This window comes from Meles meles, chromosome 4, assembly GCF_922984935.1.
Source record: "Meles meles chromosome 4, mMelMel3.1 paternal haplotype, whole genome shotgun sequence".
Classification (NCBI taxonomy): Eukaryota; Metazoa; Chordata; class Mammalia; order Carnivora; family Mustelidae; genus Meles; species Meles meles.
In genome coordinates this window covers 76,452,843-76,480,272 of record NC_060069.1, presented here as the reverse complement: position 1 = coordinate 76,480,272, position 27,430 = coordinate 76,452,843, and the positions used below count along the sequence as shown (strand labels likewise).

At 42.6% G+C, this 27,430-nt stretch overlaps 1 protein-coding gene across 1 annotated transcript in view; it reads left to right on the top strand.

The window, feature by feature from the left end:
• The window catches only part of PPM1L (protein phosphatase, Mg2+/Mn2+ dependent 1L), a 291,645-nt gene that overhangs the window by 254,427 nt on the left and 9,788 nt on the right, over positions 1-27,430 (top strand). The window lies entirely within an intron of this gene.

The following is a 27,430-nucleotide window of genomic DNA, read 5'->3' as shown; positions in this document are numbered from 1 at the left end:
TTCTATTCATCACTGAAAATGAAGTTTTGACGTCTCCATCTAGTTATCATTATCTGTTTCTCCTGTCACTTTTCAGCTTTGGCTTCATGAATCCAAGAGTTTTGTTGTTAAGTGCATGCATGTTTGTCATTGGTGTATCTCCCTGATGGATTCATTCTTTTATCATATTAAATATCCCTTTATGTCTTTAGTAATAATTTTTGTGTGAAGTCTATTATGTCTAATATTAGTATAGCCACTTCAGTTCTCTTTTGATTGTCTTTTGATGGTATATTCTCTCCCCCCTTTTTACTGTCAACCTACTTGTGTCTTTAAAGTATTTCCTAGATAGAATATAGTTGGAGCATTTTCCAAATCCATTCTACCAATCCATGCCTTTTGATTAGAGTCTTTATGTTTAATGTAATTACTGATAAGGTAGATTTATGTTTGCTGTTTGTCTTCTGCATATCATGTCTTTTTGTCCTTCTGTTTATTGCATTATTGCTTTCTTTTGCATTAAGTAGATGTTTTCTCTTTTGAGTCCATTCTTGGGTTTTTTTTTTTTGTTTTTTTTTTTTGTTTGTTTGTTTGTTTTTTTACTATATATTTTTAGTTATTTTGTTAGTGATTGCTTTGGAGATTACAGTGGCTTTCCCACTGAGAAAACTCTGGAACAGTTCAAATAATAATAAGCTTTACAGATGGAGCCTTTCCAAGGAGCTGCCAGATAAGCCAAATAGCGACAGTTGTCTGGGAAGAAAGCTTTTTAAGGAGCTCCAAACTTGCTCTTCCCCTTCTATTGGCTATTAGACTAATTTTTACAGCTGCTGTGTTCATAAGGCTTCTGGTTTTCAAGGTTACCATAGTGCTGGGAAGAGAGAAATGGAAATAGGACAAGTTAAAATACAAAGCTCACTCTTCCCAAGATTTGGTCATTTTTTTTCTTGAATAAACACTCCTTAGGTTAATTTCCAGAATTCTGAAAAAGTTGATTTTGACAAATTTTACCAGTGTTCTCATTGCTTTATGGAGGAGCAGATCTTTGGAGGTCCTTACTCTGCAATTCCAGAAATCCCCCATATATGAATTTGTTAAAATTAAGTAATTAAATTAAATAATTTAACTTTAAACAAAAACTCTTTGAGATCAAGTATCTTTTCTAATTCATTAGGAAATTGGTTGTTGCAGGTATTTTTCTGTAACATGATATTTAAAAGATCTGAAACAAAGTAATGTTAAAAGTTATTAAGGCCCGGGCGCCTGGGTGGCTCAGTGGTTTAAGCTGCTGCCTTCAGCTCAGGTCATGATCTCAGGGTCCTGGAATCGAGTCCCGCATCGGGCTCTCTGCTCCACGAGGAGCCTGCTTCCCTCTCATTCTCTCTCTGCCTGCCTCTCTGCCTACTTGTGATCTCTCTCTGTCAAATAAATAAATAAAATCTTTTAAAAAAAAAAAGTTATTAAGGCTGGGTAGTTGGTGTATGGATACTTGTTGTATTTTACATTTTATCATTGAAGGAAATTTTCAATAATAAACATAAAATAGTTTTTTAAAAATATATAATCACGGGGCACCTGGGTTGTGCAGTTGGTTGTATGTCCAACTCTTTGTTTTGGCTAAGGCCATGATCTCATGGTGGTGAGATCCAACCCTGCCTGGGACTCCGTGCTCAGCATGGAGTCTGCTTGAGATTCTCTCTTTCTCCCTCTGCCTCTCCTGCTCCTGCTCTCTCTCTCTCCCTTTCTAAAATAAGTAAATAAATCTTTAAAATACACACACATATAGGTGTATATATCTATATATATAATCAAGACTTGTTCTGCCCACAGTCCTGAGGGTGCCCAAAGAAGGAACCAATGAGGAGGTAGAAGGAGAGGGCCTGAAGGTGCCGTTGGATGTGGTCTACATTCACTCATTAACAGATATCATTAACTGCCTGCCAGGTACATTGGCAAGAGTTTGCACTGCCCTGAGGAGGGGTGCTCACTGTTTGTTGAAAGATTACAAGTAAGCAGGTGTGCACGGTAGAGCTCCAAAAGACAGCTAGGTGCAATGAGAACTTCCACAAAAGTAGGGCCCTTAAAGAGCAGGACACTTCTCAAAAGAGAGAACAGCTCAACTCTATAACAGATAAATAGCAGTTGATAGGGGGGTGTTTCATGCAGGGAAAAGTGTACTTGACAAGCGAGTTTTTAATGATTGAAGCTCAGGAAAGAAAGTGAAAAAGGAGGCCTGAGGGTCACATAGGCCATGCCAAGGGTTGGGTTTAATCCTGTAGGCTGAAGGATTGAAGGATTTTAAGATGGGGAAATAACAGAGTGTAAGGGCAGCGAGTACAATGGTTATGATCCTGGGCTCCAGAATCAAAGGCTGGAATCTGGCCTTGAATTCTGGTTCTGAAATTTTCTACCTTTGCAACCTTGGACAAGTCAATTATACTCTCCATGCTTCAGTTTCCTTCTCTATAACATGAAGATAATATTATCTATCTCACAGGCTGTTCTCAGCTTTCATAAGTTCATTCATGTTAAACACTTAGCGTGGTCTGATGCTTAGCAATTATTAAGAAAATTCAAGCCATTTTCATGTAAAGATTAGATCATGTTTTAGAAGGATGGCTTTGACAGTGCTGTAGAAAAGGTAAAATGTGGGGTTGGGGAGACTGCAGGCGAGGAGACCCTTAGGCTGTTGGAGCACTTGAGATGTGGGGTCAGGAGCTGTAGAGTCAGCATCCCAGGGAACCTGCTAGAAATGCACATCTCATGGGATAGGGCCTAGCAATCTAGGGTTCAGCAAACCCTCCAGGTGAATCTCACATGTGCTCAAGTTTGCAAAGCATTAGCAAATAGATGTTATATCTGTTTTACAGTTGAAGGAACTAAGGCTCAGAAAGGGTAGGGTCCTTGCTTGTGGCCACACAGCTATTATGTGGTAAAATGGAATTAGACCCAAAGCCAATGATTTTAACCACTATGCTCTTCTTCTCATAATTAGAAAGTGACTGACAGGAAAGGGAATATCAGAGACAGTAAAGTGATAGAATTAGCAAGACACTGGGTAATTAGCTATGGCCATAGAGGGAGGTGTCAGTATTGACTCCCACGTCTCTGGATTTGGATTAAGGTTGATGCTATTCTCTGATTTAGGCTACATGAATAAATGAAGCAAGTTAAAGCAGTCAGTTCAAACAGGGGCCGGCATAAGCATCCCTGTTGCTGTTTGTAGCCACACTGCAGAGCAGAATCTGATACCCATCTCTTTTCCTGTCATCCCTCCCACATCAGTAAATGGTGATACATGACATCAAAGACAGAAAGGCCCTCCCAGATGACAGAATGTTAGGAGAGGGTCCCTTAGGCCTGAGGCGGTCATTAATAAAAACTTATCAGGATGCTGACAGAATGCCAGTGTGCATGCCCTATAAAATTTTAATTGGTGAGATTATACTCCTTAACATGCAACGCCATGTAATAACAGTAATCTTGATGAACTCTGGTCAGTGTGGATTTAGGGAGGTCATATGTACCAACGGAAGTCTAATTGATCACATTTAATGGATTTGTGGTTTTATATTACACTCACAGTGCCCTTAAACACTTAGAGTGATCGTAATGCTCATTGGCTTTTTCGTCTTGGCTCTAGAGTCAGAGCTAACACATACACAAACAAAAACCCTGACTGTGGAGTCGAATGGCAGCTCATATGTGAAAGGGCGGAGGTGGGTTTGAAGTCTCAGGCACAGGGAAATAGCACTATGGAGTGCCCCTTATGCCCGATATTTTACATAGGTTATCTCCTTGGATCCTCTTGAGCACCCTCTGAGGTATTCGTGGGAAAGAGCCAGACTTAGTGAACAAATGAGGAGTTGAGTCATGTAACTAGTTAAGTACAGAGCTAAGACTTGAAACCACTGCCCATCTCACTCCAAAGTTCATATCGTTTCCATTAATCATGTCAGAACGGAAGCACATTAAATTGGCCTGCATGCCTGATATGGATGTCATAAACTTTAGGTAAATAAGCTATGTGAAAGCACTTGAAAACTTTGGGAAGAAAGCTGTATGTAGGCAGGATATTTTTGACTATTACCATTAGAAGTAGTATCTGAAAATATAAAAGATGCTTCTAAATAATCTCTAAAAGTACATTCTCATTAGCCCCCCCAAAAGAGGATTTTAATATATCACCATTTCCTCTTAACTTTGCTGTTTACCTCACCCTGCAGGAGCTCATTTTTATACATACCACTTTGTGAGAACCATCTTCCCTTCTCCCATCACCCTTAACACCCTCACCCCATGGAAGTGCTTCTCTCCTTACTGTTCTGCTAGGATACAGAAAAGTTTCGGGGAGAGGAATCAAAAGAGAGGGAGTCTTTAAGCTCTCTGCCTCCCTGGCTGTTTTTTTTTTTTTTTTTAAGATTTTATTTATTTATTTGACAGATAGAGATCACAAGTAGGGGGAGAGGCAGGCAGAGAGAGAGAGAGAGAGGAGGAAGCAGGCTCCCTGCCAAGCAGAGAGCCCGATGCGGGGCTCGATCCCAGGACCCTAGGATCATGACCTGAGCGAAAGGCAGAGGCTTTAACCCACCGAGCCACCCAGGCGCCCCTCCCTGGCTGTTTTTTAAAGGCATAACTTGGTTATATTCCTGATATCAGGAAACGCTTACCGCCCCTACCACTCTTCTTCCCCCATGGCCTCCTCAAGATCCTGAAAACCATAGAGAAAAGGCTGAGCCCAAGCTGGACCACGGAATCTTAGGAAATTCTCTTTTTTCTTTCTTTTCTTTCTCTCAGGGCTACCTGGCTGCTTGGAGCTGATTTTCCACTTAGTGAAAGGCATAGGGTTACAGGGTATCAGGAAGACTTTTGGGCGGCTTGGATAAGAAAGAGCGGGGTTTCTCGATTTCCTTTCCGGTGTTTGCTGTCTTTCTGTGCACATGTCTTCTTCGGGCTGCCCCCTGCCTGGTCTGTGGAGAGGGGAGAGGTTCTGATGAGCTAGCGCCTGTGGGAGTCTGATGCTGGCCACTCAGGATGGAGCTCTGTGTTGGCTTTACCAGGCTGGCCGCTAGGCCGCTTCCTCATGGCTTCCAGAGCCAAGTTCACAGGTGAGCGTTCTGCTGGAGGCCTGGGCAGAGTCAGAGCTTTCTGGGGACTCCAACCCTGTAGCCATGCACCAGAGAGTAGACTTCCCGAAGAAGCAGCTTGCCCACCAGTGAGCAGGCCGGCGTTGGGGACACCTGGGTGACGAGGGATGGCTTCCCCAAGATACTCGGCACTTCCACAGGCGCTGTTAGGAAGTGAAACCCTGGTGGTGCTGGTCGCTGGTAATAGTCATGGGTGGCCACAAGTGAGCCACTGGAGGGAATGACTGTGATGCTGTCACTTGGGGGCAGGTGGAAACCTTGGCGCAGGATCACTGGTGACGGGGATGGGGATGCTAGGCCACAGAGACCATTTGCAGAGGTGACTGTGAAGGCCGCTGCACGATAGAGGTGCCCTTAGGGAAACTCTTGACCTCCTCCTGCTTGCCAGAACCATGGGAGCACACCATGAGCTCAGACAAAATCCTACAGACTCAATCCTGTTTTTTCTAGTAACCTCTCCATCATTTCCCTGTCATCAGTCTCCTGTCATCATCACAGTCACATCTCTTATCAAGAGAGGCAGAAGTGGGAATTTGGGTCTTTAAAGGACCACTTCTAGATGGGTCCGGGCTTCCAATATTTTTTGTTCCAAATATTTTTCAAAGTTTTCTCTAGGTACAGTAGCCATAATTCAAAATCCTAAATTACATGAAATGAGATGAGGTCCCTAATATACCTATTATATTCTAATCACAGCACAGATTACAGAAACAACTTCCCTTGAGCCAAAAAGGAAGGTTTTCAGAGATCCTTCCTTTGGTATAATCCACTAGACCTTACAAGAAGAATGGGGTGTCAGACAAGACTCCTAACTAGAAGAACGGGGATGCCTAAGTGGCTCAGTCAGTTAAGCTTGGAATCAAGTCCCATATCTGGCTCCTTGCTCAGCGGGAAGCCTGCTTCTCCCTCTGCCCTGTCCCTGGCCTCTGCACACACGCTCTCGCTTGCTCTCTCTCTCCTTTCCTCTTTGTCTTCTCTCCCTGACTAATAAATAATAAATAATAAATAAATAAGAAATAATAATAAATAAGAAATAAATGAGAAATAAAAGAAAGAAAGGAAGAAAGACAAGACTTCTAAGTAAAAGAACAGAAAGAGAAAGTCTTGGGCAAGTAGACTTCACCCTGAAGACTGCCCCCCTGCTCCTTCTTCCTGAAACAGGCACCAGAAATGATTCACCCTCATCCTGTTTCATTGCCTTTGTAAGCTGCCACCAAGACCAGATAACCACTAAGGTCCCTTCCAGCAGAAATCCAGACCTGTCAGAGGCTTGCATTTCTGAGAGGTACAAAGGAAGATTCAGATGTCCTTTATCTGTCTGAGTAGGCAAGTGGTTGGGGGCAGTTAAGGCAGAAAGTTCAGGAAGACACCACAGATACAAGCTGGCGATAGGGGTTATGGTGGCCTTGTAGTGACCTGGAGGGAAAACCACAGAGAAAAAACCATTATTGAGCAACAGCTATGCACCAGATAATTTCTTCGGTCTTATTATATGCTATGGAAACCAAGAGAGCTTAGGTCATTGGCTTGAAGGTATCTAGCTAGACCGTAAAGCTAGGTAGCACGACCTAAAAGCTCAGCTTCTTTCTGTCATGCTCTGGCAGAACAACTCTGTGATGGCAGCCGTGTGTTCTGCATCCTGAAGCAGAAACAGAAGCTGTCTGTGATGAGGTTCAGCTGATTCCGATCATCTACTAATGGTGCTGTTGAGTCCCAAACAACTTTTCTGTAGAGGTCACAGGAGTGTGAAATAGGGCAACAGGGGTAGCACCTGCCTCTGCCTGGGGGGGGGGGGGGGGGGGATGTAGAAGAAAGTCATGGTCTAACAGAGGTGAGCTTTCTACCTTTTTGTCTCCCTCCTGCCTCCCATTTCCCCCAACTCACTTTATGTCAGGGCTTGAACACAAGAGGCCAACTTTAAAATTCCTTCCTTTTTTTTTTTTTTAAACTACTTCCTTTTAATAGTATCAGCAGATTTAATCAAGTGGTCAAAGTGGAACCATTAACTTTCGCCGGAAGTGCCAGTAATGAGATTACCTCCATTGTGTCCTGTTAGGGTTGAGTATGCATTCCAGCTTTCAAAGAGAGATCCTACCCTCACCTTGGTTCATTGTTCTGTCACGCGATAGGTCGCCGAGGAATTTGTGAACACCCAGAGTGACTGCAAAATTGATTACAAGGGCTAGCCTTACACATAAATGGAGTTAGCATCACCTACCTGATATACTCTGAAAAGCATAAGGAAGACTTCTTTACTCAAATATATATATATAAGGATATATAGATAGAGATCTCCTACTAGCCTGAGACATTCCCTGGAATCCTGACCTTGTGTTACTAGATCAAGTTGCTGTTACTTGGTGTTCACCCAACACTTAGGGTCCTCACACCAAGATAATAGAAACCTTATCTCGGAGGGGATAGATGTAGAAAGGGAAGGAATGGGAGCAGATTTTGGAGGCTTGAAGCATTGCTTGTGAAGAGCAGACACGAGTAGAATCCCTCGAGAGACAGAAAGCTTTAAAGTACTGGGTGCTGAGGTAGGCGGTCACCCCCCTCAGCCCGTGGAAAGGAGATAGAGTATGAAACCATTTGAGACAAAACCAGACCATCTCACATTTGTGCTGGAGCTTTGTTCTGCTCACTGAATAGACGAGTAACCTCAGAAAAGTAGTGGTGGCCAGTGCAGGAAGCTCTCGAACCTGACGTGAAACACACAGTTTTTATGGTTATGTGGTACACGAGCCCTTTGTTGAAAGAGGAAAGAGTCAATTTTGAGAGACGTCACCTGTTCTTAAGTCTGTAGAAGGTGGTTTTGACTTGTCTTCAGAAGTGCTGAGAGCTTTGTTTCATTGTTTGAAAGGAAGATACTTAAAGCTTCTTTTTGTTTTTGATATTAGAAATACTTGCTGAGGAATGAATAAAAAGAATAAGAGATATGCAGGATTACGATGGCATGAATGGGAGAGGTACGGGGCTAAAATTTACCCACATCAGAATGATTGGCTGATTTCCCAACTAAATAAAATTGTGTCCCGTAGGAGTATAAATGGGGGATTCCTGCTACAGACATTACAGTGACTCTGCAGATTGTTTCAGTCTTCCCAGCTCCAGAACATTCCTAATAGATGGTTTTGCTGTCTTTAGGACATAGCTCAGATTTGAACACATTAGGTCTTTCTTGCGATGCTTTCCAGTTTATAGCCTAACATATTCAGAAAGGGTCACAGTAGCCGAGCCAGCTGAGTTCAACATTTCTTGGTTGTCTCCAGTTAATAGGCTGCACATGTGATATCCTCCTTTATTTTTATTGCCAGAAACCACAGAAATAAAGAGGGAAACAGTATCCCAGGAAGTCTGAAGCAAGCTATGACTCAGATTTCCTAAGAAAGAAAAAAATCAGAACCACTTTGGAGGCAACATTAATATCCAAGTTGGTGACCTTTCTGCCTTTTTGTCTCCCTCCCGAAAAAGCAGAGCACATCTTCCCTAATCATCCTCTTCATACAGTATACCTACTGACTTGACGTATCTTTATTGGTAAGTTCTTCACTTCTGCAGAATGACTAATTATAAGTGTATAAATGGAAGGCAGTGGTTCCAGGGTGTGTGGGTTGAAGTCCCATCTTCTCCCTTAACATCTGTGTGACCTTGGGCAAATTATCCTTCGTGTCTTAGTTCCATTATCCATACGATGGGAACACTGAGAGTTTTATTAATAGAATCGCTGTGAGAATTATGTGAATTAACGTGTATCCAGTACTTAAGAGCAATGCTTGGTACAGAGTAGTGCTCAATAAATGTGAGCTGTTTTTATTCTCTCTGGGTAAATAGTGAATTTTACATAAATAGTCGTACAGTTTGATGAAGCCAAGCCAGGTGCTGTGCAAGACATTACAGAGCTGTGAGGGAGTTTTTGTTCCATAGCAAGCATTCCTTCATGTTTATCTGGGTTTTTTTTTTTCCCTCTTTATTCATGTTACCATTGGTCACCAGTCAGGGCATTCTACTTGTGTTTAATGCTGGAAATTCAAGGGTTCTTTCAGAGCAGAGATCCAGGATTTTAAGAGATTCCCATTAAATCTAAAAAAGTATGTGACAAGTCCATTTTCCCTGCCAAGAATGTAAGTGGCTTCTGTGAAATCCCATGTGACTGTATTTCTTTTTTTTTTTTTTAAGATTTTGTTTATTTATTTGAGAGAGAGAGAAAGAGAGCACACACAGGAAGGGGGGGGCAGGGGAAGAGGGAGAAGTAGACTCCCTGCTGAGCAAGGAGCCTGATATGGGGCTCCATCCCAGGACCCTGAGATCATGACCTGAGCCAAAGGCAGGTGCTTAACCAACTGAGCCACCCAGGCATCCTTATGTGACTCTATTTCTTGATCTGATGAGGATTAGTTCTCTAGAAGTCCCTCACTTTTTAATCCTAAAGGAAGTCCTTTAATCCTAAAGGTAAAAATCCTTTAAAAATAATTCTTCATATTCTGGTCTATGCTTTGCTAGTTTAGATTTTTATTTTCTGATAATGGTAACCATTAGCAAACATTTACAGTGATGGTTTTAAAGATATGCCCGCATATTCCTTGATGCTTGTTCCCTCAGGAGGTGGAGCTTAATTTATCTCCTTTTTGAGTGTGGGCTGGACTTTGTAAGTCCCTTCTAGTGACCGGAGATGGTGGAATGACCGGACGTCATGTCTGATAATAGATTATAAAAAGACTGTGGTTTCTGTCTTGGGTGTCTCTTGTATTCTCCCTTTGTTTCTTGAATCACTTGCTCTGAGGGAAGTCAGGTGTCATCATGAGGTAGCCTGGGGAGTGGGAAGTCAGCTGCCATGTCATGAGGACACTTGGGCCACCATTGGCAAGACCCACAAAGTGAGGACTTGTAGCCTGCCAAAAGCCATGTGAATGAGCTTGGAAGAGTACCCTCCCCTCATTGAGCCCCAGGCAACTGACAGCTTGACTGCAAATTCATGAGAAGCTCTGAATCCCAACCACCGAGCTAGACCATTCTTGGATTCCTTCAGAAGCTGTGTGAAATAATAAGTGTTTTAAGCTGCAGTCATGATGATGAATGAATCTATCTTGTATCCATCTCTTCAGCAATAGGCTAATTCACACTGCCTCACATAATTTATAGCAGAAGGCCAGTTATAATTTGTATATAACAATAAGTGTGGCTAAGAGTTTTATTTTTCTTTTAAAAGCAAAATTGACTCTGCCTGACACCTTTTCATTCTTTATCATAAGTACATCTTCTTGGTGCATATTATAATTCAGTCTCTCCTCTTTAGTTATTAGCCTGACAATCATGTGAAAAATCTTCCATATTCTTCAGTGGTTCTGCCTCTGATCACTCAAGGAAGAGCCAGCCCCAGAGACTCCCTCTGGAAAAATGATCCAGGTTCTTGGTGCTCTGCCCTGTTACAAAGCTGGGTAACTAAATGGGGAAGCAGTAAGGAGGAAGCATGTATTTTTTCCATGTGAAGCTATCTTAGTACTGGACTTCCAAGGTTCAGTTTCTCTTAGAATTGTATGAAGCTCATACCTTATCATATTTTAAAATTATTATACATAATGTGCACCATTTGGCAAATTTAGGTAGAAGGCATTGAGTGAAACTGCTTTCCATCTGGAGTCTGAATTAAATAAACTTCTCCAATATAGATTCTAAAATATGGTTTCTGCAAGTCTTTGGATCTTTAAAAGTTGACTTCCAGAGGGGCACCTGGGTGGCTCAGTGGGTTAAGCCTCTGCCTTCGTCTCAGGTCATGATCTCAGGGTCCTGGGATTGAGCCCTGCATTGGGCTCTCTGCTCAGCGGGGAGCCTGCTTCCCCCTCTCTCTTTCTGCCTCTCTGCCTACTTGTGATCTCTCTCTCTCTGTTAAATAAATAAATAAAATCTTAAAAAAAAAAAAAAAAAAGGTTGACTTCCAGAAAGGTGGTCCTAAATCTCAGGCATCCAATACTCCCTTTGGAAACTAGGTATAAATCTACCAGGTTTGGGTCTAGGTTGAACTATTCCATTTGTGTACGCTCTGGAAGGCCATAAGAGTTTGCTAGAGTTTGTGATCATGTTTTGAAAAGTATTAGCTGGCCGGTTCCTTGATGTTTAGTGAAATACGTTCTTTTATCTCTGGATAACCCTTCACTTTCTTCTTTATATTATTTCTTTCATGGAGTGACAGTTCAGTGTTTTGTAATCAGAAACTTTCAGTACAATACATAGTTTTATAATTATTTCTAAATTATAGCCTTAGAAATTTAATTCTTAAATAATGCTAAGACACTCCTCCCTCCCTTTATTAAAACTCCTCAACTGAATGTCAGTCAGCCATCATAACAAAGGACTGATATAACATGTGCTTTTAATTTAAGATCCCAAAGACTGGGAATTTCCCATTGTATATTCATTTAAATTTGCAAACAAGCAAAAGCTCTTTAGAAGGTTAAACACGTAAACTGAAAATAGAGCAAAAGAAAATCCAGTACGGTAATTTACTGTCTCCAATGTGGAAATTGGGCACTACAGCATATGGTCAAAGCTTTTACTATTAATTAGGTAATCACAGAAAATTCCATATGGATGATTTGTGAACATTCTAAAGTCAGGCCGGGAATTTGCTTCTTTATCATGTTTTCTTTCTAAACACAATTTTCTTAAATTGCTTGTGGGTCCATATTCATATTTACAACTTGGTGATTTTTAAGAGCTTTGACATTTCTTAATGTCACTAATTTCCATATTAAGATTTGACATATATTTGGACTCATGTTAACTCAGATGTCCAAGTCATCATCACATGAAAAGAATATTTGAAAAATCTTTCTCGAGTATAGAAAAGGAAAAAAGATCCCCTTTCATTCACTTCCTTTATCCCTACTCCCCCCCCACACATACACACACATACATGTACACATATGGTCTGAGCCCCACCAAATTTTCCCACTAACTCCTATTCATCCATCAAAACTCAGCTCAAATATCTTCTTCTCAAACCACTGCAAGCAGGTTGCTGTGCTCACCTCTCTCAACCTCAAATGAAAGAGAATTGTTTTTCCATTCTCTCCTCTCTGGCACCCCACTAAACTGTGACTTCTTCACCACATCTTTTGTATTTGAGTCCCCAGTCCTATCACAATGCCTGGCAAGGAGTGACAGTATATCTGAAGCTATTTATAACAGAAAGTGCCAGTGAAAAGCTTGCTAAATGAATGAATAACTTCAGCCTCCAGGCTAGCTCGCAGATGAGTTCAGAGGCTCTATACGCATCATTTGTAAGCTCAGCCAGAGCAGCAGAAACTCAGCAAGTCAGAGAAGAGGCCACCCTGGAGTTTATGGGTCCTTCAGGGGCTGTATGAGGCCAGACCAATGTGGGAAACCATACGCTGGGTGCCCTCCCACCCCACACCCCTGCTGCCTGGCAGTTTTGTGCTGTCTGTGGGCCAGGATGAGCTCTGCATGAGTGAGCCTCCTGCAAACATTTTGCCTATTCAGGAACTCCAAGAAGTGAAGTAGGTGAAGAGAAAAATTCCCCCTGTGGGGCTCTAAACAAAATTCAATTATATGAATCATACTTCGTGTTTAAAAACCTTGTTTTCTGTTCAAGCCAGAGGTTGGCTTCATTACACTGGCCTGGAACACAGACTGGGTGACAGGTGAAGAAACTGCCTTCAGAAGAAGCCAGTTCAGCTTGGAATGGATCTAAGGGAGCGATGGGGATGTGTGAAACTTCACCTCTTGTGAAGTGCAGAGGGAGGGCTTTTGGGGGGTGCTGGGAGTAGAGTGCAAATAAACGGACAGGGTCCCCCTTGAGCTATTCTGATTTTCAGTTCAAAAGATGTTGCCAGCAGTTCACATATAAGAAGTTACGGCTCAAGGGGGGGATTTAGACCTACTTAAAGCACAGTGTTCCCTTTTTCTTTATAGAATCTCTTCCTTCTTACCTGACCTGGCCAGCTCGTTGATCACTCATGTTCCTGAGGCTCGTTCCCTAAGTGTCAATTTCAGCTCTTGGGCCCTTAACTGCTGAGGCTTTCTTTTCACACTTGGAAAACGGAGCTTTTAGGTTCAACAGAGGCCCATGCTAGCAGCCAGGAATATGCCCCAGTTCTGAGGAGGTGCCCAGAGTACCAGATGGAGTCACTGAAATGCAGCTTAAGTTCTGGTCCCCTTGCAAACCAGCTGCTGGTCTTAGTTCCTGAGCCTGTTGCCTCATTTAATAAATGGAAATTAATAATGTCACTCAAGATTATCAGAAGTATTTGATATCACTTCACAAACTCTGAATACTATCCAGCCCTCCATCTGCTGCACTGGAAACATTACATTCTAAATGCCTTTGTCTCAAGGATATGAGAGACCGTGTGTGTCCAGCAATGTTTCCAAACTGACCAGCCCTTTTCCTTCACTTATGCTTTGGGGATTTCATTTTATTTTTCTTCCTTCCCTCCAGGAAAACCACATCCTCATTTTCCAGCTCAGCCATGTATTTAATAACAGTTAAAAAAAGTTTTTTTTTATACAGCGTTGGTACACTTTACCAAAAAGTTTTCTTTGAATATCTAGTTTATATGTTGTTCTGTATTGGTTTTCAGTAGAAACATATACAAGCTTTAGAGAATCCTTAAATAAAGCTATTTGCTGCCCAGACTGACTGCTTCCTTGCCACACTCCTGAGAAAGTTCTGCATCTTAGAGAAAATTTTAGAAACTTGATGGATGCTGTCAGACCTGGGTTCAAATTACAGCTCATCCACTCAAAAGCTTATGTGACCTTGGTGAGCCTCTTGTTCCAAATCTGTACAATGGAGGGATGATGATGATGATATATACCTTGCAGGATTTTTTTCAGACTAAACCAGTTCAAGTACATATGAGCAGCAAGCAAAGTGCCTGGCCCATTGTAGCTTGTAGAGCTCATGACTTTCATTTTCTTTTGTGACTTGAAATTCTGGCATCCTGTAACTCCTCCTCTTTTGTCTCCTGCTCTCTCCCCTAACCTTCCTTCAGCCTCCCGTTCTGTAATGTGACACCCAGTCAGCCTCGGCCTGTAGCGGGAACCACCTGGCTGCCTTAGAGAACTGGCTTTCCCTGGTTGAGGGTCCTTGTGCAACAATTATGTCACCATCAACCTGTTCCTGCTGCCCTCCACCCTCAGTGGTCATCCCTTCTCCCTTTCTAGGCAGTAGCATCTAATCGGAGAAGGGAAAAGGAGACTTCCTGCTGAGCAGGGAGCCTGATTCGGAACTTGATCCTTGGACTCCAAGATCATGACCTGAGCCCAAGGCAGGTGCCTAACTGACTGAACCACCCAGGTACCTCCCACATCCCTGATTTTCTTAGGATAAAATTGAAGAATTGGCATTATTGTATCAAAGAGTATAAACAAATGTTTATTCTGTTCTTTGTTTCAAAAAATGAAATATGAAGAAATCCCCTTTAGAAAGCTGTTCCTTTCATGCATTTTTATTCTACAGATCCTTTTTTTTTTTTTTTAACCTCTTTCTTTTGACAGTACAAATTCATTACCCTGCTACATGTTCAAGAGAGGGCTATGGTCAGGGCACCTGGGTGGCTCATTCAGCTAAGTGTCTGCCTTCTGCTCAGGTCGTGTCTCAAGGTCCTGGGATCGAGCCCCATGTCAAACTCCCTGCCCAGCTGGGAGTCTGTTCCTCCCTCTCCCTCTGCCCCCGACCCCATTCATGCTTTCTCTCGTGCTCTCTCTCTCTCTCTCTCAAATAAATAAAATCTTTTAAAAAAGAGAGAGAGAGAGCTATGGTCTCATTTGCTCCCCATCGTCCTCCCTGGATTGCTCCCCCCCACCTACTATCTCCCTAAACTGAGCCAAGCGCCCTCTCTGCCGTCACTCCCGTTTGCACACCAGGCTTTCCTAGCACTGTCAAAGCATTCGCCAGGCTGGATTCTCAGGTCTGTTTCCATCTGGTCATTAGGCAATAAATTCCGTGGGATTAAGGGCTGTATCTTGTTTATCTTTATTGTTCCAGCATCAAGCCTAGTAATTTGCATGCCGAAGGCACTGAATAAGAAACAAAGAACATAAAACTATTTAGCATGCGCACATACACAATCTTATATTATTATTAGGTACAGGAGATAGATCTATGAGAAAGAGGGTCATTTTCACAAAGAAACATGGTTACGTTTTCCTGTTTTTTTGTTTTGTTTTGTTTTGTTTTAAGATTTTTTTATTTTAGAGAAAGAGAGCAGGGTGGAGGGGCAGAGGGAGAGGGAATGAGAATCCCAAGTAGGCTCCATGCTGAGCATGAAGCCCAACATTGGACTCGATCTCACAATCCAGAGATCATAACCTGAGCCAAAACGAAGAATCAGGGTCACTCAACTGATTGCGCCACCCAGGCACTTAGTATTGTCCCAGTTGTGGAGGCATAGGTGGCATATCACTTTTTGGTATGCACCCAGAGGGGCCAGAAGGATTTTAGCAGATCTCTGGGATAGCGGCTTGCCTGGAGACAGCTTCAGGGTCAGTTTCATAGTCCACTGAACCCAAAGCAAGCTGGAAAGTTAATAAGTATGGGATCAAATTGGCCCCAAATCTGATTTGGTTTTATTTATTTGTTCTAAATGAACATAATTATACAGCCTTTATTTTGCCCCTTTAAATGGGGATATCAGTGACTATGTTGTATTTGGATGGAAGAGATCATTTGGAAATAATTTCTGTGTAACTGCAGAACCTGCCAATGGCATGCTTCTCGAGGGCAAACTCGGCTTTGGAGACTGTTTCCAGCTAGAATTCCTCAGTAATGGATGTGTGATAACTGACTAGGTGACAAGGAAGTCACATTTGGTTATCAAACATTGTTGGTACTGGTTATAGTATTTTTTAAGTTAAATTTTGTAATTTCTAGGCCAACGTAAAATTTAAGATGTGTAATGTGCAATAGACATGAGATACCTATCCTCTGTCTATCCAACCACACACACTGCACAGCTACAAGATAAACGTATAAAGATGTAACTTCATTTCTCTCTCTAGGACTGAATATAACTTGGATTTTGAATCCATATTGGGTCTGATACTAAAATCTTGCTCTATTTAGTTCCAAGTATACTCCATAATTTCCTGATTTTTCTCAGGTTCTTATATTAAGTTCATGTTTCCTTCCCCTTCTTCCCTAGGGGTGATCTGAGTGTCTAAATGTTGTTACTGTCCTGGTATCTGCTGGGATGACCCATGGTCTCCAGAACCTGTGGTTGGAAGGCCCACTCATCCCAGCTCTGAAGCCCCAAGAGTTGACATTCCTCCCTCAGGGGAAGCCCAACACTTCTCAGTGGTTCTGTCTGCTTCACACGAGGCTGCCTACATGAGCTCATTCAACCTTTGTATCTCCATACTGGGACAAAGGATTATGATTCCTTGGGCTGTACCCGGAAAGCAAGGTCTAGGTTGTCTGTGCTTCAAGCTCCACATGATTCTTGGAGACCCACACATCAAAGACTCCCTCCTGTTTTCTTCCTTGTCTCCCAGCCATCCTCCCCTCCCCCACCACTCGGCCATCCTTAGTGGTGGGGGTGGTGGCAGGAAGGGAGGACTCATGGGCAGGAAAGCTTGCTGTTTGCTCCATCTTCATATGCCTCTGGTTTAGTCCAGAACCTGGGCTGATGGATACTCAAAAAGATTTTTCTCTTGAGAATACTGTTTCCTTATGAGTTTCCATAGTCTCTTTAAAGCTCAAAAGCTAAACATGACTTCTTTTCATACTAGTACTTCAGATCCTGAGTGAAAAAGTCCTTGATGTATCCTCAGTAACACCCACATGTGGCCTTAGAGTTGTTGCTAACGATATTTCATTCTTCAGGTTGTCTTTGGGGATCCTACCAGTCTCTGTGAAGCAGAAAACCTCTCATGTGCCCTTCTGCTGGAATTCCTCATTGCGTGGCCTTCTCCTGTACTGGCTCTCTTCCCAGGATGGGTGGGAGCAGGATATGGCCTAGAAGCAGGGTTCCCCATGTCGTCATGTAGGTTTGACTCCATGGCTCTAAGAGGTACCATTCACGCTGTGGTCATTCTCAACCGGAATATGTATTTTAGTGATTTTATGGGGATGGTGGTAAAATGTTTCAGGGAAGAAATACATCTTTCTCCTTTACACAAAATATTAAACATGGGCTAGTGACAGCTTGCCTCAAGGTTGAAAGCAACAGACTCTCTGCCAACGCACTGGTTGAGTGCTGCCACTTGCTAGCTGTGGGACCTTGATCTAATCCCTTAATCTGTTTTATCATCTGCAAAATGGACATAATGGTACTTCATAGGCTGTTAAGATTAAAGAAATTATATATACCAAGGACTGGGCACAGAGCCCAACTCACAGTAAATGGTCAGTATGTGGTAGTTCTCAGCCCTTGGCTCTACACACATAGATGTCTTTCCAAACACCTCCTACTCCCGGTTCTCAGGGCGCAAAATAACTTCCAGGCTCATTACTGCTATAAGACTCATAACAGTGGAACTCTTGATTTTTACTATGAGTCATTAATTAGTATTAATTCAGTAACTTTGAGCATGGAGTTAGCCGAATGAATGGTGATTCTCCCGGCCCAGCTATGTGCATTAACACAACTGTGAAGAGGGCCTTGGTCTGAGGGAGTTGAGAGCCGGGACTACGAGGACTCAGGCAGTAGATGAGAGAACAGGAATAAAGAAGGCAAGATTAGCGCTCACTCTAGTTTTCCAGACAACAGACGGGCCTTGACAGGTCTGTCTCTGCTGTGGCATTAATAGTTACAAGAATGACCGGAGAACAAGCTCGGGGCAGGTCAGACTTTAAGGTTACGCAGACAGGGATGGAGGCTGGGGAGTCTTATCTACAAACTCCTGGCACTTTATCTGTGTTTCTGGGCCCCCCACAGTGGTGGCTGTGGGAGGTGGAGGCTGAAAGTTGCCATTGACAGTGATCTTATCATTCATGACTGCCTTCCCTGCTCTTTTTCCAATATGGTGCTTACCAATAAATTTCTGTCAGTCACTGCGCCCTCATGTCATCTAGGCTCTGGAATTGTGTTACTGAGCTAACATTCATTGTCAAAAATTTACAAGATAAACCTGTTTCTCCTCATCCTATAAATGTGTTGGTTTTCCTATGCTGCATACATTGAATGGCCTTTAAGCGGTTAACACCTTCACTGAAATCCTCTCTCTCATGCACCTGTGTGTGTGTGTGTATGTCCCCTTCTTCCCCTCCCCTTCCCTACTGCTGGTGACCTCTTCTCTACCCCACCCCCAATCTCTTGCTCCCTAAAGAAAAAAATGGCTCTTTTACTTTTACAAAAGACTTGATGTCACAGAGGGGAGTCACTATGTGGCATTGTGTGGGAGCATGTCCTGGAGCATTATGAAGCAAGGCTCCTAAACCATGTTCATTCTACCTGGTTTTCCCCCATTCTGCCCAGCCTCTATTCGCACTTGAAGAAAAAATAAAAATACAATGTCTCTCGAATAAGAAAATGTTGTGGCAAGGTGAGTTTTAGAAAATAAGGATTCTCATGACCCCAATTTTTATCTTTTTTTAAAGATTTTTTATTTATTTTACAGAGAGAGAGCATGTGAGGGGGTACAGAGGGAGAGAGAGCCTTTTTTTTTTTTAAAGATTTTATTTATTTATTAGAGAGACAGCAAGCATGAGTGGGCACGAGACAGAAGCAGACAGAGAAGCGGGATACCTGCTAAGCAAGAGATGATGTGAAGCTCCAATCTAGGACCCTGAGATCATGACCTGAGCCCAAGGCAGATGCTTCACCGGCTGAGCCACCCAGGAGCCCCAGGGAGAGAGAGGCTTCGGCAGACTCCACGCTGAGCAGAGCCCGACATGGGGCTCCATCTCACAACCTTGAGATCACAACCAGAGCTGAAACCAGGAGTCAGATACTTAACTGACTGTGCCACCCAGGTGCCCCTCATGACTCCAATTTTTAGATCACAGCTGTGGGCATACAGAAAGTGGGGGTGGAGAGCGCAAAGGATAGAGGGTAATGTGCTTTGATTGGCACCAGGGCAAGGAGTTCTGCTCTGAGTAGAAGTTGAAGGTAGCTCTGCTAGAGATAAGGTGAGGCTATTGGGCAGGAGGTGGGTAAGGTGCGGGACCCAAAGGCAGCTGAGGCTTGCTTGTCTGTCACTGACTCATTGATGGATAGTCACTGGTGGTAGAATTTTAATCTAAACTTGAACTGTCTGTGGGCAGTGCTACTGTCACCATGGTCACTGCTATTCTCCTGGGATTTGCTTCCACCTATCCCAAGATTGTCAACTCTGCTTTTCCTGTTTTATGTCTTGCATACTTTCTTTACGCAGAGGATCTGCTCCGGAAGTGTTGTGAATACCTTTTGGTTTTCAATGACACATCGTGTTCATCTTAATACAGAAAAGCATCAAGAAAACAATGTAGTCTAAAATCTCATTACCTAGATAACCCTGCCTATATACATATATACATATATATACATATATATGTATATATATTTTTTAATACATTTTTAAAATAAGTGTATGAATATTTATGTGGTTAGAATATATATATTTACGAAGTCCAAAGTTTGAGTCATACTGATGCTCCCATCAGTACGTACAGTGAAAACATCTCATGTCCCCTCAGTACTTAATATTGCCCTTAGCGTTTGGGGTCTGTGCAGTGTACAGAGCACAATTATGGAATACTACAATAAGCGTTACAAGAAACACCTTCTTTTAAAGGACTTTCTGATTTTAAAAAATATATATACACCAATGAATAAGGAAGGCATCATCATGGCCCAAAAAGAGGGTATTAGTCTAATGAGTCAAAGACTCTTTTGACCACAATTGCCTTTTGTTTGGCTTACACTGGTTTTTTTTTTTGGTTGGTTGGTTGGTTGGTTGGTTGGTTGGTTGGTTGGTTTTTAAAATAAAAGCTGCCAACATTTAAAAATCAGGAGAGTTCAGGCGCCTGGGTGGCTCAGGGTCCTGGGATCAAGGCCCGCATCAGGCTCTCTTGCTCAGCAGGGAGCCTGCTTCCCCCTCTCTTTCTGTCTGCCTCTCTACCTGCTTGTGAGTCAAATAAATAAATAAATAAATATCTTAAAAATCAGAAGAGTTCACATAATAATGGTTTCCCTTAAAAAATCTGAAGAAAGGGGCTCCTGGCTGGCTCAAAGGGGCATGTGATTCTTGATCTCAGGGTTGTGAGCTTGAGCCCCATATTGGGTGTAGAGATTATTTAAATAAATAAACTTGTTTTAAAAATCTGAAGAACTGGGGGCGCCTGGGTGGCTCAGTGGGTTGAGCCTCTGCCTTCGGCTCAGGTCATGATCTCAGGGTCCTGGGATGGAGCCCTACTCGGGCTCTCTGCTCAGTGGGGAGCCTGCTTCCTCCTCTCTCTCTGCCTGCCTCTGCCTACCTGTGATCTCTGTCTGTCAAATAAATAAATAAAATCTTAAAAAAAAAATCTGAAGAACTGTTCACAAGGGGCGTGCATTCTCACATGGCAGTGACCTTCACTGCTGAGGACCTGCTGCCCTCTTCGCGTGTGTTCCCTGCAAACCCCACGCACATTCCGTGTTGTGCACCTGACATCGACACCTGAGGTTCCTTGTGCCTTATTCTCCTGCCGGCCCTCTCTGAGAGTAGAAAACCCTTCAGAAGGATAGGAGGATAGGAGTATAAAGCTTCTCCAAGAGGGCCACGAGCTATTTCTTACACCTGGCCTACTTCCCTGGAGGCAATGGAGTTTTTAGTTCCAGTTCAAGAGCAGCAGAATACTAAAGTTGAAAAGGACCTAGAGGTCAACTCATCCCAGCCACTTGTTTGTTTTTTGTTTTTGTTGTTGTTGTTGTTTATTTACAGCATAACAGTGTTCATTGTTTTGGCATCACACCCAGTGCTCCATGCAGTACGTGCCCTCCCTATTACCCACCACCTGGTTCCTCAACCTCCCACCCCCCCAACCCCTTCAAAACCCTCTGGTTGTTTTTCAGAGTCCATAGTCTCTCATGGTTCATCTCCCCTTCCAGTTTCCCTCAATCCCTCTCCTCTCCATCTCCCCATGTCCTCCGTGTTATTTGTTATGCTCCACAAATAAGTGAGACCATATGATACTTGACTCTCTCTGCTTGACTTATTTCGCTCAGCATAATTTCTTCCAGTCCCGTCCATGTTGCTACAAAAGTTGGGTATTCATCCTTTCTGATGGAGGCATAATACTCCATCGTGTATATGTACCACATCTTCCTTATCCATTCATCCGCTGAAGGGCATCTTGGTTCTTCCCACAGTTTGGCAACCGTAGCCATTGCTGCAATAAACATTGGGGTACAGATGGCCCTTCTTTTCACTACATCTGTATCTTTGGGGTAAATACCCAGCAGTGCAATTGCAGGGTCATAGGGAAGCTCTATTCTTAATTTCTTCAGGAGTCTCCACACTGTTCTCCAAAGTGGCTGCACTAACTTGCATTCCCACCAACAGTATAAGAGGGTTCCCCTTTCTCCACATCCTCTCCAACACACGTTGTTTCCTGTCTTGCTAATTTTGGCCATTCTAACTGGTGTCAGGTGGTATCTCAATGTGGTTTTAATTTGAATCTCCCTGATGGCTAGTGATGATGAACATTTTTTCATGTGTCTGATAGCCATTTGTATGTCTTCGTTGGAGAAGTGTCTGTTCATATCTTCTGCCCATTTTTTGATATGATTATCTGTTTTCCAGCCACTTGTTTTTAATTTCGGACAGCTTTGGCTTCCTTCTGATTGCTTGTTATTGAGAATTTTCACTGTGCCAGCTTCATTTAAGTGAATACAGCCCCAGTTCTATTACAGGAACTTCATATCACATAATCAAATTTTTTCCTGATTCACAAACTTTCCTGTGACTTGCACCAAGGTATACACTGTAAAAGGGGATGAGTTGATGGAGACTATTCGAAACAGAAATGTAGAAACAGGTCATGGAAATCTTTACTTCTGGGAGTAGGAGAACAGCTTTGAACAAGAAGAGATGCTGATTGTTAACAGTGGAGTCAGACGGTCCAGGTATGTGACCTGGCCGGCTTGTTATCCTACCTGAGACCTAGTTCCCCATCTGGAAAATGGGGACAGCTATGCCTGATCTCAAAGGGTAATACAGATGAACTTACACAATGTAATTTAAGTGTTAGGCATTATAATGAAAATTTTCAGTTGTAAGGTCTATTGTTATTACTAGAGTTATCACTCTGGACGCCAGGTTTTTTAGTCACTTAGTCACTCAGTACATATGCCTTGAGCAGTGTCACCCTGGATAAGACTCTGAAAGTCTCTGAGCCCCATTTTCCTATCTGCTCAAAGAGAGGAGTAAGGCCTGCCCCTCAGCCACCCTGACGAGTCAGGAAACCAACTACAAGCGTGTTTGTGAGCCACTCAGTGGTGTTTATAGCGCTGAGCAAATTGTTATTACCACTTTGCTATTAATTAAACTAAGTTTTAAAAATATTGATAACTAGGGTTTCCAAAGATGCCCGAACTAACCCAAGTTACTTAACCTCCAGTAGGATTTACATTTTTCTCGGGATGCCCCCGTGTCTCAGTCAAGTGTCAAGCTCTTGATCTCAGTCCAGGTCTTAATTTCAGGGTCATGAGTTCCACGCTAGATGTGAATCCACTTAAAAGAACAAAAAGGGATTTACATTTTCTCAAATTCAACTCACCAAGGGAATGAAGTGCCCAATATTACCCAACTAGAATATTTAGATAAGTCTAGAAGAGATTTTCTTGTGTGCCTTTACTTTGTCTGCCTCCCAGAAATTAAATCAGAGGCAGGATTGCTGGTATAGAGGAATAGACTAATGACTAATTTGCATTTGTGGGTTTTCCCTAAAGAAGACAAGAATTAACAGGACAACATGAAACCTGACTTGCTCACGTATAAATTGAGGTTAGAAGCAGACACGGAATGTACGTGGAATGACTACCATGAGGCACTTCCATCACTCACAAGGTGCCACGGCTTTGGAGGGTGTGGTGACTATAGAAGCCCTACCCATGTTTCATTTCCATTGGACCAGAAGCCTGGGCCTGAGGGAAGAACCCGTCACACGCCTGGGCAGGAAGCTCTTTCTAATTATGGGCAGTGTGCCCTGAACGTGGTTATACCTGTACAGGACAGTCCTCATGTTTCAATCCATGTGTGAAATGTATTTTGCTATAGTTGAGCGTCTCCCTGATGTGGCAGCATCAGGAAGGTGGTGTGCATTGTATTAGTGACCTAGGTGGACATGTTTAGAGCAAGTCAGGAGGAGCTTAGCATTATGTCAGATCAGAATGAAAGAGACAGTGTGTGATTATTTATTCATTCATCTATTAATTTGTTTATTCCTCAAATATTGAGTAACTGCCATGTTCTAGGCTTCAGCATTATAGTAGGGAAAGCAAGCAATGTTTTTACCCTTGTGAAGTTTATATTATGTGGGGCAAGAGTGACATTAATTAAATTGCTTAAATAAATATGCAAGATATTTGCACAGTTGTGTGTTATGAGGGCAATGGGGGAAGTAAAGAGGAGATAAGATCCACACCCATCAGAGAAGATATGTCTGATGATGTCACCCTCGTCCTAAGACATCCCATATGCATTAGTCAGCCAGTGTCAAAGAAGGGAAATATACTAGGCAGAGGGAACAGAAGACAGCAAAAGTATTGGCATGTTTGGGCAGCAGAAGGGAGGGAAAGCAAGGGAAAGAGTAGTATGATATGATATGACATTGGACAGTTCGGGTGGCGGCCAGACCATGCAGGACCTAGCCACCACTCTTTTTCACCTGACTGCTGAAATAGCAGCACTTAGAAAGGACAGTGGCTTGGACCAGAGTCAATGCAATGAGAACAAGAGTGCTGGCAGGGTTTAAGATGTACCTTAGAAGTAAGAGTGGCAGAACTTAATGAGGGAGTGAATGTCAGGAATGGGGGGGGGGGGGGGAAGAAACAAGAAAAACAGAGGTGACTCCTAGCTTGAGTAACGGGATTGTGGTGCCATTTTCTGAGGCTTAAAGGTTAAATAATTTGCCAGACCTCACTCGATTAGGAAATCAAAGTCTAGTCTATGAATTTGCTTTTTTCATTGTTTTAATCTGTCAAGTGAGGTTAATACGTTAAATTTCCAAGATATCTTCCAGATTTGCAATTATGTTCTCTTCTAGATTAAATTGTTAATATAGAAACAGCCTGAGGTGGTAAGTAATAATTGTCAGACCTGGTATAAATAGTACTATTGTGGAATAAACCTTTTATATCAAAACTTGTAGCCAAAATTTGGGGAGGTATTTTTTTCCCACGCAAGCAAAAGAAAAGGTGATTTTGTCCATTTTCTCTTGGAGACGATGTTTCTCTGGAGTCTTTCAGCAACAAGGTAGTTTGTTCAGTAAAGTAAGATTACATTATAAACTGTCTCTTGCAACCACAAATCACGACTGCAAAATCCAAACAATAAATTGCTTACAACAAAGCAGGTTTTTTTTTTGTTTTTGTTTTTGTTTTTAAGACTATGCTCGGGCCTCCATCCAGAATACAGGCAGGTTTCTGCAGAGAGGGAACAGTGACATTTCAGCGATCCTAAAACCTGCCTGCAACTCTCATTCCACCATCTGGGCCTCACCCATTTTGGCCAGGCCTAAGAGTCTAGTGCTAACAGAGACAGTCCTCACTGTTTCAAAGCAGTAAACTTCTGAAATCCACGTCATGAGATAGATTTTTTTACCCACAGACACAATGGAATTGTGTCCTTGACAAAGGAATTAGCAGGCCGTGAGTCTTAAGTATTTGCAGCAACATGTGAGTAAAGCAAAGCAGTCACTCAAAGTCTGCCCATAGACCCCCGTATTGTACCATAAGCCCCTCAACCAGTTAGGATGCTACATGGAAGAGAAAAATCCAACCTAAAAAGCCATGAGCAGTGAAGATATTTGATGTCTCACAGAACAAGTCTGTTTCAGACTGGTGCAGCAGTTCTGTGATATCTTAGGGACTCAGGCATATCTCTACCGGCAGCAGAGTGCCTTGACCCTGAGGCATATCGCCTCATAATTCAAAATGGCTGCCACAGTTCTGGGAAACACCTGAGCCAACACTGCACCAAAGAAGTAGGTCATTTTCTTCATTATGTCTCCTTCAGTGAGAGAGAAAGCCTCTCTCAGAAGCTCCAAGCAGACATCCCCTGAAGTCCTTGTCTATGGAGCACCCAATTCCCCCCCATCTAGATGTAGAACATTACCCTAGCCTTGTTTCCCTCTCCTTTATTTCCTTCACTTTCTATGACCTCTCCTTTCAGGTTTTAAATAAACTGTCTCCTACCCTCTATCTCTGTTTACTACATTAATTCCGATCTTCATTATCTCTGTCTTTCTCCCTGGTTCCACTTTATCTTCCATATTGCCACGGAAACGATCTTTTAGAACACATATCTCATCATGACACCATTCTGCTTAAAAGCCTTCAGTGATTCTTAATCACATATGTGATTGCATTTCAGGGTTTTTTTCTAGCTGTAGGAATGACCTCTCCCTTCCCTCTGTTATTAAGAAAAGACTTATTGTGGCAGCTCAGTACAGCTAACAGATCGGTGTAAAGCTGCTGTGATGAAATGGGGTGAGGAAAGGGCCCAGGGCCAGGTGGTTCCTCCCACTCTTCTCACAGGGCAGCCACAGAGCCCTTCCCTGGATCCCCAGCAGGCAAATCAAAACATCTCCATGCCAGTTGATCCAGACTCAGGAAGGTCAACCAGGCTCACAGCACAGGCTTAGGTGGTAGTGGAGGCCAAGGTCACGAACATGGTCTCTCAGAGTGTGCAGAGTAAGAAGGAAAAGAGGTGAAGAGGGCCAAAGAGACAGCTCGGAGAGGTCTATGAATGCCCTACCTACAAGCCATGCAATATTCAAGAAAGTTTCTATTTCACCTTCAGACTTTGCAAATGTGTCCTATAGTCTCTGACTGTGTTAGACAAGTTAACCTAATCAGTGGCTCGAGGACAAAGTGAGAATGGTTGAAAACCAAAAGGCAGCTAATAGCAAAAATAGAATAATGCTTTCTAATTGTATGAATTGTTTCTGTGTTTACATTTTCATTTTTACAGTGTTTTTAAAGGTAAAATATTTGCAGTTTGCTTGGAATCCCTAAGGTTATTCTTTTTTTTTTTGCTTTCACAAAGCTTTTCATATCAGAAATCCAGAGTTAACCAATATTTCATGCATTTCCACTTCTGATCAAGGCAGTTCTGAGTTAAATAGGCATAAGAATGGAATTTTAAACTAAAATATTACCCAGATATTCTAAATATTCTAATCATTCTCCCTGCTCTTGATATTGACCTGTATTTATTCTTTATGTCCACTTAAGAATTCAGTCTTCTTTATTGTTCTGTGAAGGCTAAAAAGCTGTTTAGACGCAGTTTATATTCTGTTATAGAATATGACCTTTGAAATGAGGAGGGAAATATTAATGAAGACGTTGATGGATAGTTTTCACAACAAAGGTATTAACAGTTTGAAGCAACAGCTTACTGGTTTGTACATTTCAGCAGGCATTTGCATACTCAGTGACATTGTCAGGAGGGAGGAGGGAGAAAGGGAAGAACTAGACAGAGGACACCAGGCAGGAGAGAAGGCCAGGCCCCAGGTGGACCAGACTATCCATCCCTGTTTGCTTTTATCCATTCTCATTTCAAGAAGGGTTTGCAAAGAGCTTGTCCTTTTATGTCTTGTATCATTTCCAGGTGAGCAGGCCATCATCTTGGCTCCCCTTCTGACTCCGACTTCCGTAACCCCACCTCCCATCTACCTAGATCTCATTTCTGTCATCACTGTAGGTTTTTCTGCTTCTGCCTTTATAGGCTGCCCCCATCACACCCTGGAGCTGACCAGTTTTTGGCTACCAGTCTTTGTGTTAGACTTTGTCTAGGCAAGTTTGTATGGGCAGCTCCTCACGGTGCCATTGGATTGGGCTGTTAGCTTCTGTCATTTACTGCCTCCTCCAGACCCTCCGGTTGAGGAGCCCATGTGACCCCTCTCCTCCCCACTTTCAACTGGGACTCCACAAAAATGAGGCATCATTCAAACATATATCAATTGTCAGAACCTTCAAACTGATTTTGATTCTCTCCTGATCCTTTTAAATGTGATATGTGTTTAAATTAAGATTAGCAGAAACAGAAATGATTTGGGGGAAATGATAATGTTATCTTAGCCTATTTCAGTAACATCCTAACATGGTTAAGAAAATTGACTGTCAGATTTGATCAGTGTTGTTGAAGTGAACAGCCGT